The sequence below is a fragment of the Schistocerca piceifrons genome, chromosome 2 (assembly GCF_021461385.2).
Source record: "Schistocerca piceifrons isolate TAMUIC-IGC-003096 chromosome 2, iqSchPice1.1, whole genome shotgun sequence".
In the NCBI taxonomy this organism is placed as follows: Eukaryota; Metazoa; Arthropoda; class Insecta; order Orthoptera; family Acrididae; genus Schistocerca; species Schistocerca piceifrons.
The window spans coordinates 340,714,931-340,731,868 of NC_060139.1; positions in this window are offsets into that span (position 1 = coordinate 340,714,931).

Sequence of the window (16,938 nt, forward strand, 5' to 3'; positions counted from 1 at the left end):
CCGGGTTCACGGGTTCGATTCCCGGCGGGGTCAGGGAGTTTCTCTGCCTCGTGATGGCTGGGTGTTGTGTGCTGTCCTTAGGTTAGTTAGGTTTAAGTAGTTCTAAGTTCTAGGGGACTGATGACCATAGATGTTAAGTCCCATAGTGCTCAGAGCCATTTGAACAGAAGAAGAAGTGAAGTTGACATGATAAATAACCCACTGACGAAATGAATAAATGTGTTATTAGATATCAATTTCTGCATACTGTAAAAAAGTCAGTTCTGTGAAGCTCTTGGCGGACTTCAAGGCTAGCAAAGAAACCATGAGCAACGTTATTCTAGCTGTCGTATTTTATTTTAAAAGGTGCCGAAACAAACGAGTTCTGTGCGAACGAGAGATGTAGTTTCAAAAAATGCATACTGCGTTATACCTTCCTCCGTTTTTAGACACTAAATGCTATAAGGAGGAAACTGAAGGTAGGGACTGTGTCATATTTTTTTTCTCTTTTGTCAAAAAGTCAGAAGTTAGCTACATAGATCTGTGTAGTCCTTTGTCCGAAATTCTTCCCTTTCAAGGCAAGGGTAAAATCATTCCTTCATACTTCACTACTGGAAATGAAGTTCGTAATATGAACAAAAAAGAATGCCCCCGCAATTAATATTTCATAAACTTCAGCATAAATATGTGATGAATCTTATCATTAAATTTATAATATTTATACACAAATAAATATTCTGAATGGAAAAAGACTATTCTCACCTGGTCGGTAAAGGCATCACGCTTAAGCTATCGTTACACAGCCTACGCTTTCGAAATTCAACTTTGAGCGTGACGTGTTTATGATTTCACAGCGTGGAATAACAGCGTCGTGGAGTCTTTCTGAACGTACAGAGCAGTGGTTCACAACCTGGGGATAATTTCCCACCGAGGGGTAAAATATAATTTTCTGAGAGGTATAAACTAATGGGGTTCAATTGTGTTTCAGTCACGAAAGATATTATTTTTTAACAGTTCATCAGTATTATGATAATTTCATAAGACTGTAATGTTGATTTCATATTTACCAATAATTACATTTTTTTCATATGCTAGCATTAACGCAAAACGCAATCTTTTGGGAGCTGCAGGTTGTGAAACGCGTGCATGAACATCTTCCACACATAGTTCACACATTGCACACAAACTTCGCAGCGTGTTCTGTGCAACTATATGACAGTACAGTTGAGAGATATGCTGCGCATATGCTTAAATATCTCATGGAACTGCCTTCTCCGAGCTGTAGATAGTTACCGCAACACGCTGTAAATTACTTGGTTATTCACTACAGAACAATAAACGAACTGATAGCACAACAGTAAACATGTAATGGTTACTACATTGCTGAAGGACCTACACCGTATTTTTATTATTACTGTTATTGGGAAATATCGTATTACCACCTTGAGTTGCTGGTGAAATACATTATTTAATACAACCAGTCTCAGTCGTTTGACTATCATCAGGTTCGTAAAAGTATTCACAGCATCATGTTAGGCGAAATATTAAATCCTTATCGCCAGATGAGGAAACCATGAATAATACTCTGTTAGCAGATCGTAAAGTAATTACGTCGTCTATCTATAAAAACTGTGCTAGGGAATGTACTCATTCATGTTAACATATCGGCGTTAACGATAGTGAAAGACAGAGTAAGACAAGACAAAGTAGGCTGTTCTTAAATTCAGTACAGCGTAATGGATAAACATTTAGAATTACGAAGTGGTCGTTGATCTTTTATAGGTTCGTATCTGACCACAGCTGGCTTTTTTTTTTGTTTTTTTTTTAGGTTCCGAAACCTTTCACAAATTTAATACAAGCATATTCCATACTATTCTATTTAGTGAATATAAATGCTCTCTCTCTCTCAGGAGTGTGTTTGTTCGATTGGTTTTATCTCCAAGAGAACTTTCACTACTTACAGTAAGATATTTTGCACTTTCTTGTTTTGTCTTGTATTTCCCATGTTCTGGATATTCTGCTACTGACTAACAATAGCGAACGTAGACGAATGCCCTTAAAATTTGACTAAACAATTAGAATGAGGAAATAATTTTTATCTAATGTGGAAGACTACTGTAAATTTTTATCGCACTATTTGTAATGTAGTTTTTATAAGTTTATGTTCTTACTGCTCGTATACAGAATTTTCTTTTTGCCTTATAATATGTTCGTGGAAACTGAAGTTCTTATTTATGTACACTACAGACAGAACAACGTGACTAGCATATGGATAACGGAGGAAATGTGCATTTTAATAGAACTAACTTCAAAGTTTCACGCACTTCCACTTCGTAAACAACTGTGTGATTTGCGAGCCACTTGCACCCGACAGCTGTCACTGGAGAACGCTGCGATTACTTACAATGCGACTCGCATACCGTATGCACAAACAGCATCGTTTCTGAACGTTCAGCAGCACGGTGAACTCGGCACGCTCAATATTGACCAAACGCTGTACAACAATTCACCAATATAATCCAAAAACCTGTTCCGATAATACCTCACCAAAGAACCGTTATTATCAAATGTTTATTCCATGATCCTCCTCCAGATGGAATCCACCCGTCAGCTGACCAAAATCAAATGGCTCCAAACACTATGGGACTTAACATCTGATGTCATCAGTACCCTAGACTTGGAACTACTTAAACATAACTAACCTAAGGACATCACACACATCCATGCCCGAGGCAGGATTCGAACTTGCGACCGTAGCAGCTGCGCGGTTCCGAACTGAAGCGCCTAGAACCACTCGGCCAGTCAGCTGATCTATTGTTGGTTCCAACTACAGGGATCATGCAAAGACTACATGATCTCATTCTAAGAATTCAAGTAATGTTGTAAAGAAGCAGTGATTTCTACTTAAGGTGCATGTAGAGCTACAGCTGACTAAGCGTGCTGGGCAAAGATCCTCTTGCTAGAATACTTCTGTTTCTGCGCCCATATCTTCCCCACTGGCATAATGTAAGTATGGGAAAACACAGGCAGGGGAAAGGTACCCTGCACAGTTTGAAAAAAAACTACAGAATCACGCGAAAAATGGATTGACTGCTGCCTTTGATGCACTCCCGCAACTTAGCTTTATTTTGGTTGCAAAATCGCATTCATACAATGAGGTGACGAAAGTCGTGGGATACCTACAAATATGGTAGTAGTGCATCAGTTCCACGTGGCCTGGACTCAACTTGTCGTTAGAAGTCCCCTGCAGAAATATTGAGCCATGCTACCTCTACAGTCGGCTATAATTGCGAAAGTGTTGCCGGTGCAGGATATTTTTTCACCAAGTGACTCTGGATTATGTCCGATAAATGTTCGATGCGGTACATGTCGGGCGATCTGTGTTGCCAAATCATTCGCTCGAATTGTCCAGAGTGTTATTAAAACCAATCGCGAACAATTGTAGTCCCCCGACATGGCGCATTGTTATCCATAAAACTTCCACCGTTGTTTGGCAATATGAAGTCCGTTAATGGCTGAAAACGGTCTCCAAGTAGCCCAACATAACCAGTTCCAGTGAAGAATGATCGCTTCAGTTGGACCAGAGGAACCAGTCCATTCCATTTAAACACAGCCCACACGATTATGAAGTTACCACCAACATGTACAGTGCCTTGTTGACAACCTGGATCCGTGGCTTCGTGGTGTCTGCATCACACTTGAACCCTACCATCAGCCCTTACCACCTGAAATCGGGACTCATCTGACCAGACCATGGTTTTACAGTCGTCTAAGGTCCAACTGGTGTGGTCACGAGCCCAGGAAGGGCGCTGCAGGCGATGTCGTGTTGTTAGCAAAAGCACAGGCGTCGGTCGTCAGCTGCCATAGCCCATTAACGACACTTTTCGCTGCACTGTGCAAACGGGAAAGTTCGCCGTACGTCCCACATTCATTACGCTGCACTGTCCAAACGGGAAAGTTCGCCGTACGTGCCACCTTCATTACGTGGTTATTTCACATACTTGTAGTGTTGCTTGTCCGTTAGCAATGATAACTCCAAGCAAACGCCGCTGCTCTCGATCGTTAAGTGGAGGCCGTCGGCCACCGCGTTGCCCGATGTGAGAAGTAATGCCTGAAATTTGACATTCTCGGCACACTCTTGACACTGCATCTCCGAATACTGAATTCCTTAACGATTTCCGAAATGGAAGGTCCCACCCTTCTAGCTCCAACTATCATTCCGCATTCGATGTCAGTCAATTCCCGTCGTGTGGCCACAATCACGTTGGAAATCTTTTCACTCAAATCACCTGAGTTGCAGCATTAGAAAATTTCAGCGAAATGCAGGAAGATCTGCAGCGGATAGGCACTTGGTACAGGGAGTGGCAACTGACCGTTAACGAAGACAAATGTAATGTATTGCCAATACATAGAAAGAAGGATCCTTTATTGTATGATTATATGATAGTGGAACAAACACTGGTAGCAGTTACTTCTGTAAAATATCTGGGAGTATGCGTACGGAACGATTTGAAGTGGAATGATCATATAAAATTAATTGTTGCTAAGGCGGGTGCCAGGTTGAGATTGATTGGGAGAGTCCTTAGAAAACGTAGTCCATCAACAAAGGAGGTGGCTTACAAAACACCCGTTCGACCTATACTTGAGTACTGCTCATCAGTGTGGGATCTGTACCAGGTCGGGTTGACGGAGGAGATAGAGAAGATCCAAAGAAGAGCGGCGCGTTTCGTGACAGGGTTATTTGGTAAGCGTGATAGCGTTACGGAGATGTTTAGCAATCTCAAGTGGGAGACACTGCAAGAGAGGTGCTCTGCATCGCGGTGTAGCTTGCTGTCCAGGTTTGGAGAGGGTGCGTTTCTGGATGAGGTATCGAATATATTGCTTCCGCCTACTTATACCTCCCGAGGAGATCACGAATGTAAAATTAGAGAGATTCGAGCGCGCACGGAAGCTTTCCGGCAGTCGTTCTTCCCGCGAACCATACGCGACTGGAACAGGAAAGAGAGGTAATGACAGTGGCACGTAAAGTGCCCTCCGCCACACATCGTTGTAGATGTAAATGTAGATGTAGACCACTCTGTCAATGACGTTCCCTTTGATGCCTTGTCTACTCGATACTACCGCCTTTCGTGTGTGGGTGTGCTTATCGCTCTCCCATGACTTCGTGTCACCTCAATGTACACGTAACACTTACATGCATACAAATTTACGTAGTTCAGGTAATATCAGGTAATACTGTTAATATTAATTGAAGTGTAAATAGACATACCAGGAAAAAATTGTCACAATATATAAATATAGATCTCTCACATCAAATATATTACAAGGTGTGAAGAACCCATGTATTAAGTCTTTACAGATATTAGTTAGATTTGATATTTCCAAAGATAACTTTATATTATTTCAGACCGCACGGAAGTTGTGGTGCGGCATCACTGCGAGTAAAGTGGAGAGAAGATGGAATATCTTCATTCGACTGTGAGCCGCCTCCTGCCACTCATCCCTAGCACATTAGTTTTCTCTCCTACAGAGAGTGAAGAATGCCAACGCTGTGAAAGCCTCCTTGACAAGCCCTCCCCTGCCCCAGCATTCCCACAAGCAAGCCGGTAAGGCTTTGTAAGCGGTGTACCGGGTTCGAACCCCGTCGCTGCAACCCCCTTGTCCAGTTGCCTTTACGGATGAGCGAGCGCCCCTGTGAGACGGCCAGTCAAGTAGTGCGGCCTGGGAAAACGTTTGCCGGGGCCTCTGGCGAGCGCCGCATTGTATGCGCCGGCCAGTGTTTCGCCAACAGTATTAAGATTTCACGTGCCACAGCCGCCCCTCTGCCGGCAGCTGCCACGGCCGACACATTTGAATGTCTCTCCATCGGAACCAATCAAGCCTCAGACCGCTGGTGGGACGTGATGCTTAACCGTTCTCTTTACGACGGTGGTTTGGCAAGTCCACGAAGTACCAGAATGTTTGGCTTATCTATAGCACTGTTGCTGATTGCAATTCTTTCTTGACGAATCTTGCTTCCATGTTCTGACTCAGACTTTTAACAGATATGGATATCTTTCATGTTTTTTTATTTACAAAACTTGACAACGGCACGCTGAGTTCAGGGAAGTTCGTTGGGATTTCATACCAACACTGAGGATTGCAACTCCTTCTTTGCTTTTCCCGGTTCTCTATGGTGGCCGGATTCCCTTCCTGCCACCTATTAACCCCCAACCTCACCCTGCCTTTCGGGAAGGAACCTGTGTACCCCACCCGTCTGTGTCTAGTGTAAATCACACTATGAAAACGTTTTCAAAATGTTTGCGTAGCGAGTATTCAAGGTGGGACGTGGATCTAGTCCGGCTTATACATAATGGGACGTGACAAACCACCTAAAATGACATCCACAATGGCTGGCTCACCAGCTCTCATCGTTAACCCGCCAGGTGGATTCGATCAGAGGAAGGTCCAGTGGGGGAGTGCTCCATCTTGCTGGAAAATTATCCATGGTTGATATTCTGCTAACTGTGGGGCTTTGATAGTGCGTGATTTTCGGAATGAAACATCTCCGGATAGGTGGATTGGAGGGAACGGTACAACACCCTGGCCACCTCGCTCTCCAGACATTACGCCCCTTGAAATTTTTTTCTGGGGCTATATCAAGGACAGAGTCTTCGTCACACCAGTTGCTGACGCCGACGAAGTGAAGGCTAGGATACAAGCTGCTGTTGGTACTGTGACAGAACACATGTTACGAAACACTGGCGGCAACTGGAATACCGCCTCGACATTGTCCGAGCTACCAAGGGAGCACACTTAGAGGTTTACTAACGTAAGTGGTCTTAAAAGAAACTAGTAACACTAACCTATGTAACGGCATCAAATGTAAATTATTATGTCAAACGGTTATTCTGTAATAAATTGTTATAATCAGGGCAATACTTTGTGCTCACCCTGTATAGTTAAAGGAATCCTTTGTATATTCGTTGATTTTATACCAAACATTATTTATGTCGTTCGAGATTCACAAACAGAAATAAGATTACGAAAGCAACATTCCAGTGACGAAGTATCATTGAGCAGCTTTCAGGTCGCTTTGTGACGGTTTTGGTAATAGCGTAAGCGGCTTCTGTTACTGCAAAAGAAACAGAAACGATTCGGACCTTACGCAGACACTGGTACGGCGGAGAACAGGAGGTACCAGTGAAAACGGAGGATAGCAAAGGAGAAGGGGGCGTCGCCGTCTTAGCCCTTGCGGATTTTTGTCAAGAATTCATCTACCCTCATTACCACGCAGCACATTCAACCAATATTGTGGCATTCCGTCTCAAAAGACTATTATGTTTGACTTGAGACAGTAAAAATTATTACCATCGGTCGCTTGTAATACAGACAGACGAGAATCGTAATACTGAGAGTGTCCTTTAACTTTCATCCACGAATTAACTATCACTGCAGATATCCATAGGTATGTCCATCGGTTGAGGCATGTATTCATCACATATTAATGACCAATGGGGATACGTGCAGATGTTCTATTCTGCGCAGGCCACTAGCTATATAGGTAAAGGTGAGCAGCCTTACCATACAAATCACGTCCTCGATATTGGGTGGAAAAGCCAGATCGATGCACCCAACAGCAGTATCCGAGTCCACAGGTAATAGCAGGTTTCCACTATCTGTATGGGCAATACTTCTAGCAACTTGAAGATCAGAAGTACTTTCTCATGGTCGATACAGGTGCTTATGCACTGGCATGCATCGTAGTTGAGGAAACCACTTGATACATCGCGAGCGCCCCCTAGCGTGGACTCTGGTCTTTTCAGTCATTATAATGAGTCGCTACCGATGTACTGAGTCGGAGCTCGAGTTGCCGTTAGTCCGTGATACAAAAACAGAAGACATTCAGAGGCATCAAGGAATAGTCAGTTTGGGATTGGAGGGAAGAGTACGAGGAGGGCATAAGAACTGTAGAGAGGAACCTAAGCTCGACTGCACTATATGGCTTTTAAATGGATATACGTATGTTGCAGTACATCTGAAGACATGAAGGTCCCTTCCAGCTCTTTTTATTCTCCGTCTCATGCAGTGGCTTTAAAATGTCTTCGTTCTGGATTGTTTTAATACTGTGGCCAACTTTTAACTTGTGCATGTAACTTCAGTGTATTTTATGTGCTCCACGAATCACCAATTATGTCTTTTTTATCTTTATGTTGACTTTTTTAACCATCCCACAATGAACGTTTAGGCTAAGTGTATATTTTAACCACCACTGTCTCCCCTTTTATATGAAGGGCTTATTTCAATAGTGGTACAAATCCATTACCTCCACTTTCCTGTCTACAATGCTTCTGACATTAATGGTCCAAACAAACAGAAAGAAAGGTTCATCTCTAGAAAGAAGTCATATGCTTGAATATTTCTGGTAAATCAACTGCAGATTTTTCAGCGCTCATTTAACTTTAGGACTCTTTATCTCAGAATGAACGAAAGTGGACTTCTACCACTATTGAAATAAGCCCTTCATATATATCGTTTTCATCTTTTTGTTAAATGTATCACTCGGCTGAAGAACGGCGGATTGTACCGCTGTCAGCCCTCCCCTGCCCATGTGGAGCAGGGGAATGAAATCACAACAACGGAAAATATTGTAGACATGAAGACGAAAGCAAAACGAGGATAATGGAATGTAGTCGAATTAAGTCGGGTGATGTTGAGGGTATTAGAGACACTTAAAGTAGTAAAGGAGTTTTGCTATTTGGGGAGCAAAATAACTGATGATGGTCGATGTAGAGAGGATATAAAATGTAGACTGGCAATGGGAAGGAAAGCGTTTCTGAAGAAGAGAAATTTGTTAACATCGAGTATAGATTTAAGTGTTAGGAAGTCGTTTCTGAAAGTATTTGTATGGAGTGTACCTGACGATAAATAGTTTACACAAGAAGAGAATAGAAGCTTTCGAAATGTGGTGCTACAGAAGAATGCTGAAGATTAGATGGGTAGATCACATAACTAATGAGGAGGTGTTGAATAGGATTGGGGAGAAGAGAAGTTTGTGGCACAACTTGACTAGAGGAAGGGATCGGTTGGTAGGACATGTTCTGAGGCATCAAGGGATCACCAATTTAGTATTGGAGGGCAGCGTCGAGGGTAAAAATCGTAGAGGGTGACCAAGAGATGAATACACCAAGCAGATTCAGAAGGATGTAGGTTGCAGTAGGTACTGGGAGATGAAGAAGCTTGCACAGGCTAGAGTAGCATGGAGAGCTGCATCAAACCAGTCTCAGGACTGAAGACCACAACAACAACAATGAAGAGGCGTGCACAACGTACATTGTCGTTGACAACACTACCGGATTGAATTCCACAACAACAATACATGCGAAACATATGAATTATCTTTTCGCTTTATTGGAGAAAATGCTCTACTATTAGTAACACTCAAAGTGTTTATGTTTGTGACTACTATAAGGAGATTGTATAAATTATATAAGGTTGCAAGAGTGTAAGTTTGTTATTTTAAGAGTAATATACTAGTATTATATCATCACTGATTAATGTTCAAGAATTAGGCACATCTCCGTCTATGCCTACACGGTCACTCCGTAATTGACAGTTAAGTGCTTGGCAGACGGTTCATTGAACCACTTCCAGATTGTTTCTGGACCCTTACACTCTGGAATAGCACGTGGAAAATGTGAACACCTAAATCTTTCCGGTCGAACTCTTGTTTTTCTTATTTTATTGCGATGGTGAGTTCTCCCTATGTAGGTAGGAATCAGAAAAATATTTTAGCATCCGGAGGAAAAAGTTGGGTGATGAAATTTCACGAAATGATCTCGCCGTAATGAAAAACGCCTTTGTTTTACTGACTGCCATCCGAATTCGTTTATCACATCCGTGACACTCTCTCTCCTATTTCGCGATAGTACAAAACGAGTTGCGCTTCTTTGAACCTTTGCAAAGTCCTCCGTCAATCCTATCTGCCTCATTCGAGGCATACTGGCATGGGGTGATAGGTCCGCAACTGTTCTATACTGAGGAAATTGGATAATTTTTTATTTCATCTGTCTCAATTGAACTGATACAAAATTCAGCTGTAGTGGTTACCGGTATCCGGTTGACACGCCCATTCTCAAACCACACACCTTGCTAATAACGGTATTTATTCTCACAACATAGTTCCAAAAAGTTGTTCATACCTTTTTTGCAACTGAGACAGGCGAAACAAAAAAAAATCCAATTTCCTCTGTCCTATATGGTAAGGATCACTATAGCACAGTTGTACTCCAAAGGAGGGCGGATAGCTGTAGTGTAAGCAGCCTGTTATTTGAAATCCTACCTTTGCGCATCCGTAAAAGTATAAAGTTCGCAGAGTCTTTCTCGCGCTGGTGACCGCTTCTGTAACAAGCTACCCTGCACCATTCCCGCAATTTAGTGCCCTTTTACATTTCTAAGAAAAATCTGAATCAGTTGCTTCTGTCAGTATCGTAGCTTTCCCCAAAAAATTAATGTATATTGCCTGTTTCCGTCTGTCAAACAGTAATGCAGATGCGCTCACCTTTTCTCAATCAGTAACGATACTTCTTCTTCCCGTATATTCGATGCGTGTGGTTTCTTATGTTCCTCTTTTCTTCCTCTTCCATCGCTCGTCTCAAGTCCATTGTTGGTAGCGCTCATACCGGCTTATAGTTTGACTTTGATCGTTGTTCCCACGAGCGAATATCAACTCTGATTAATATGTACTATTTTCGTCATAGTAATTTATAAATGTTGGATTCTATGTTGGATATATTAGATATAACTTATAATGTGCTTGTCATAATGAGCCGGCCGGTGTGGCCGAGCGGTTCTAGGCGCTACAGTCTGGAACAGCGCGACCGCTACGGTCGCAGGTTCGAATCCTGCCTCGGGTATGAATGTGTGTGGTGTCCTTAGGTTACTTAGGTTTAAGTAGTTCTAAGTTCTAGGCGACTGATGACCTCAGAAGTTAAGTCCCATAGTGCTCAGAGCCATTTGAACCATTTGTGATAATGAACATAATGAAAAACATGTACACAGTTCAGTCGCATTAATGTGGCGACCACTGATGACAGGTGGCAGCATTAGCAGTGGAGACTATATAAAGTATGTCGGAGGGAAGCGCAGTCGTTGTCGTAATGCGAAAACAGAGCGATTTATGTGACGTCCACAAGGGCTTCATCGTTGACTTCCTGGACAAGGGTGGAAGCATTTCCGAAACGGCAAGTCTGGAAACTGATCCCGTGACGCCGTTATTAAAATATACTGTGCCTGGCAAAATGGCATTGTCCAATCGAACGCGCCGAGGTGACTGTGGTGTTCTTCAGGCCATAGATGATAGGGCTGAACGATGGCAGCGGAGATATGTGTGGGCGAATAGACGGGCAGCTGTTGAGCAACTGACCACCCAGATGAATCATGGGCTATACCAATAGTGTCTCCTCAACGGCCGTTCAGCGAACGTCGCTGTGTATGAGCCTCCGCAGCAGGTGCCTGCTGCAGACTGCCGTTCAGCGGCGACAAAGGCTGCACCCCAACACTACAAACAGACGTATACTGAGTGGCGACAATTGGCCTTATCAGGCAAATCACGTTTTGTGCTCCATCGGACAGGTAGCCGTTGGCACGTACAGTGTGAAAGGTCTGAAAGCAAAAACTCGGCATGCACTAGGGTCTGGGGAATGTTTCCCTGGCATTCCCTGGGTGAGCTCGTCATTCTGAAAGGCACAGTGGATCAACATAAGTGCGTCATTCTGGAAGATACAATGGATCAGCACAAGTGTACAAATGTCCTTGGAGACCATGTGCACTACAGTTTGTTTTTGCTGTGGCATTTACCACCAGCACAATGCAGCGCGTGACACACCTCGTAGAGCATCACGATGAGTTTACCGTACTCCCCTGGCCATCAAACTCCCCGGATTTAAACGCAATCGCGAATATATTGGACCCCTTCGATCGAGCTCTATACGCCATGGATCCTCAAACGATAAACCTAGCGCAGCTGACCATAGCACTAGAGTCGACACAGCTCCACGTCCGAGACGGTAACTTCCAGAATCTAACTGACTCTCTTCCTGCAAGTGTCGAAGCGGTCCGCAGGTTGTCTCATTAATGTGGTTGGACAGTGTAGAATGCCTGGTTAGATTATGACAGTGCCTGATGGCCCTGGTGGATGAGAAGGCAGGTAGCGCCTTTGGTGTGGGGCTGGAACCCGCTGCGTGGCGCCACCTGCCGCTACAGCGCCAACTTGTCCGCGCTTCAGGGCTTAGCGTCGCGGCCGAGCCGGTGCCTCTGGCGGCTTTGGCTGATCCCGTCCCGCCTGCGATCAATGGCGCACGGCTCGGGACGCCCTTCCCGCCACCGGCCTGCTTACGGCTTTAAGCCACTTAACTCGGAATCACTGCCCACGTCTCCTCGCGTCCTCTGGTGGTCAGAAGCGGCTCCAAAGACCATTCCGAGATGTGTACAGGGGTTAACAACTACTCCAACTGCTGAAGGCATGACATTTATTTTTAGCTCTCAAAACGGAAGGTAAAGTGAGAGTTCCAACATTTCATTGACGTCTAGCCCATTAGACACAGATTGTCTATAGAAGCTGCTCTCGCGTAGATGGAGTGCTCTTCATTACTGAGGCCGACGGGACGTCATCCGGGGGTCGTGAACGCAGAGCCCGCCATACTGCTTACTTTGAAAAAATTTGAGACCGTTCAGATTCCTACAAGGAATACCCATTTATTTTTTCATATACTTATTTATTTTTTCCTTCCATCTTGTCTACTATGAATCACCTGGCCATTCGTTTTCGTACTTTTTCTTCCAACATTCTTTCATCTTATCACTATACCTCATTTCTTTCCTCTGACGACGTTGCACCCATTCTTTTACTGTTCCTGTCTTGCATTTCTTCGAAAGTTAATACTTTCCTTCTGAAAATATCCATTTTTGCTGCTTCTTGTACGTGCTGTATATTTCTAAATCCTAATTAAGGTCTCGGTTCCAGCTTATTAATTTCCTTTCCCATATGTATCTGAAGATCTATTTCGCCAGCTTATTATCATTCATCCTGTATAATTGTTGAGAAATAGCTTCTTTATTGTTTCTGATATTTTTTCCTTTTATCATTGCTTTATAATTTACAGATTTCTGTGCTCCATACTGGATCCAAAATTTCCATGATTTTCCTCTGTGCAATTTCTAGGGATATTAAGACTTGAGTAGTGAAAACATTTTTTGTCACTCATCTACATAGGGAGGAATGATGATAGTAATTAAATAAGAGAAATCATAGATCGGACGGGAAAAAATTTAAGCCTTCGTTTTTCCCGCGTGCTGTTCGAAAGTGGAACGATAGAGAAATAGCTTCAAGGTGATTCTATTAACCCCCTACCATCCACTTAATTGGGAATTGCAAAGTAATCACGTAGCTGTAAATCTATCTGATCAGAAATATCCGGACAGACCTATGCAATGCGTAATTCACCACTAGACGTCGCAAGAGGCGGACCCGCCAGTTAAAGAAGGTAGAGAGTTGTATTGTCAGCAGAGAAGTAAAATGTTTATAGTTTGGTCAGAAGAGCTCAGGGACTTCGATTCGTCAACTAAGTAAAAAATACATCAGGGACATTTCAGCCGTTCTACAGCTGTCCGAGTCGACAATTCGTGACGTCATTCTGAAGTGTAAAGGCTTTGGAGGAAAGCTAAATCAAGACCGGCAGACTTCATGTACACTGAAGAGCCAAAGAAAATGGTACACCTGCCTAATACCGTGTAGAGCCCCCGCGAGCACGCAGAAGTGCAGCAACATGACGTGTAATGGACTCGATTAATGTCTGAACTAGTGCTGGAGGGAACTGACACCATGAATCCTACAGGGCTGTCCATAAATCCGTAAGACTACGAGGGGGTGGAGATCTCTTCTGAATAGCACGTTGCAAGGCATCCCAGATATGCTCAACAGTGTTCATTCCTGGGGAGTCTGGAGGTCAGCAGAAGTGTTTAAACTCAGAAGAGCCTTGCTGGGGCCACACTGTAGCAATTCTGGACGTTTGGGGTGTCGCATTGTCCAGCTGGAATTGCCCAAGTCCGTCGGAATGCACATTCTACATCTATATCTACATCTATACTCCGCAAGCCTCCTGACAGTGTGTAGCGGAGGGTACTTTGAGTACCACTATCGGTTCTCTATTCTATTCCAGTCTCGTATTGTTCGTGGAAAGAAAGATTGTCGGTATGCCTCTGTGTGGGCTCTAATCTCTCTGATTTTATCCTCATGGTGTCTTCTCGCGATATACGTAGGAGGGAGCAATATACCGTTTGACTCCTCGGTGAAGGTATGCTCTCGAAACTTCAACAAAAGCCCGTACCGAGCTACTGAGCGTCTCTCTTGCAGAGTCTTCCGCTGGAGTTTATCTATCACCTCCGTTACGCTTTCGCGATTACCAAATGACCCTGTAACGAAGCGCGCTGTTCTCCGTTGGATCTTCTCTATCTCTTCTGTCAACCCTATCTGGTACGGATGCCACACCGATGAGCAGTATTCAAGCAGAGGGCGAACAAGTGTACTGTAACCTACTTCCTTTGTTTTCGGATTGCATTTCCTTAGGATTTTTGCAATGAATATCAGTCTGGCATCTGCTTTATCGACGATTAATTTTATATGGTCATTCCATTTAAAATCACTCCTAATGCCTACCCCCAGATAATTTATGGAATTAACTGCTTCCAGTTGCTGACCTGCTATATTGTAGCTAAATGATGAAGGATCTTTCTTTCTATGTATTCGCAGCACATTACACTTGTCTACATTGAGATTCAATTGCCCTGCACCATGCGTCAATTTGTTGCAGATCCTCTGCATTTCAGTACAATTTTCCATTGTTACAACCTCTCGATATACTACAGCATCATCCGCAAAAAGCCTCAGTGAACTTCCGCTGTTATCCACAAGGCCATTTATATATATTGTGAATAGCAACGGTCCTACGACATTCCCCTGCGGCACACCTGAAATCACTCTTACTTCGCGAAGGCTTCTCTCCATTGAGAATGACATGCTGCGTTCTGTTATCTAGGAACTCTTCATTGGACGTGAATGGATTCCGATTTATCAGACAGGATGCTTACGTACGTGTCACCCGTCAGAGTCGTATCTAGACGTATCAGGAGTCCCATGCCACTCCAAATGCACACGCCCTATAGTATTACAGAGCCTCCACCAGCTTGAACTGTCCCCTGCTGACATGCAGGGTTCATGAATGCATGATGTTGTCTCCATACCCGTACACGTACATCCGCTCTATACAATTTGAAACGAGACTCGTCCGGCCAGGCAACATGTCGGTGTTGACGAGCCCAGGCGAGGCGTAAAGCTTTGTGTCGCGCGGTTATCAAGGGTACACGAGTGGGCTTCCGGCTCCGAAAGCCCATATCGACGATGTTTCGTTGAATGGTTCGCCCCCTGACACTTGTTGAGGGCCCAGCATTGATATCTGTAGGAATCTGCGGAAGGGTTGCACTTCTGCCACGTTGAACGATTCTCTTCAGTCGTTGTTGGTCTCGTTCTTGCAAGTTTTTCCGACCGCAGCGATGTCGGAGATTTGATGTTTTACCCGATTCCTGATATTCACGGTACGCTCGTGATATGGTCGTACGAGAAAATCCCCACTTCATCGCTGCGTCGGATATGCTGTATCCCATCGCTCGTGCGCCGCCTATAACGCCACGTTCAAACTCACTAAAATCTTGGTAACCTGCTATTGTAGCAGCAGTAACCGATCTAACAACTGCGCCAGGCCCTTGTCGCCTTACACCCCTAGGCGTTAACGGCAGCAGCGCTGTATTCTGCCTGTCTACATATCTGTGTATTTGAATGGCCTTGCCTGTACCAGTTTCTTTGGCGCCTCAGTGAGATTGCGGACGGGGATCTTCCAACATTGCGGAATGTCTTTGTGAAAAAATCGCATGAAATCAGCGGAAGGAATCACTCGTAAATGCCAAAGTACTACAAATAGTCCAACTAGGACGATGACTGCGCCTAGGGACTTAAACAGAATAGGGTACAGTAGCTGAACAGCTCCTCGTGAGCTACACACTTCTGTAGTCAGCCCTATAGCCTGGGAGACGAGTCTTCGGTATTGACAGCTCGGTAGCGTCTTTCCGTTGCCTAGCGACCGCAGGCGGGCAGCCAATGACGGCCTGATTTTGAGCGGGTAGCAAGGGCCACGTTGCCGCTCTGAAACCCGGTCGCGCGCGCTTATGAAACTTACCAGTGTCTCGCGTGCAGGCGGTGCGGTCGTTCGTCGTTTGTCTGAAGTTGAATTCGCAGTTTATTTCGTTTTTGTTGTTTTTAGTGTTTCTTTGTTTATGTTTCGTTGTAAACAATGTCTACTGCGGCGGGTAGTACCAGCCCAACACAAGAAGTGAAACGGAGGAAGAAAAGTGTGCTACACACCCAGGCCCGTGAATTCGTGTGCTCTGTGAGGGATTACTTTGAGAAAGAAAAGGACAAAGGTGGGCCCTTAATTCCTGTTGTTCAGGTTGTGAAGAGAGCTGCAGCAGCATTGAAAATAAGTAAGAACACTGTTGTAAAGATAGGGAAATAACAGTATAGTGTAGATTGTGACGAGAGTGGCACAACAAAGCTGCACACACCAGGAAAGAAGCGACCGAGAAATAAGCAGGTGACAGCTTTGGACGATTTTCAGAAAGACGCTATTCGTCGTCATATATACAGCTATTATAAGAGAAGGGAACATCCCACTCTATCTAAATTACTGGTGTCGCTTCAGAAAGACGATCTTTTTAAAGGGAGCAAATTTTCATTGCGTACAGTGTTGAAAGACATAGGCTTCAGCTATTCACTGTTTAACGGACGCAAAATATTAATGGAAAGGACAGATGTAGTTGCATGGCGGTGCAGATTTCTGCGCAGGATCATGGGCGTGGAATTCGAAAGTA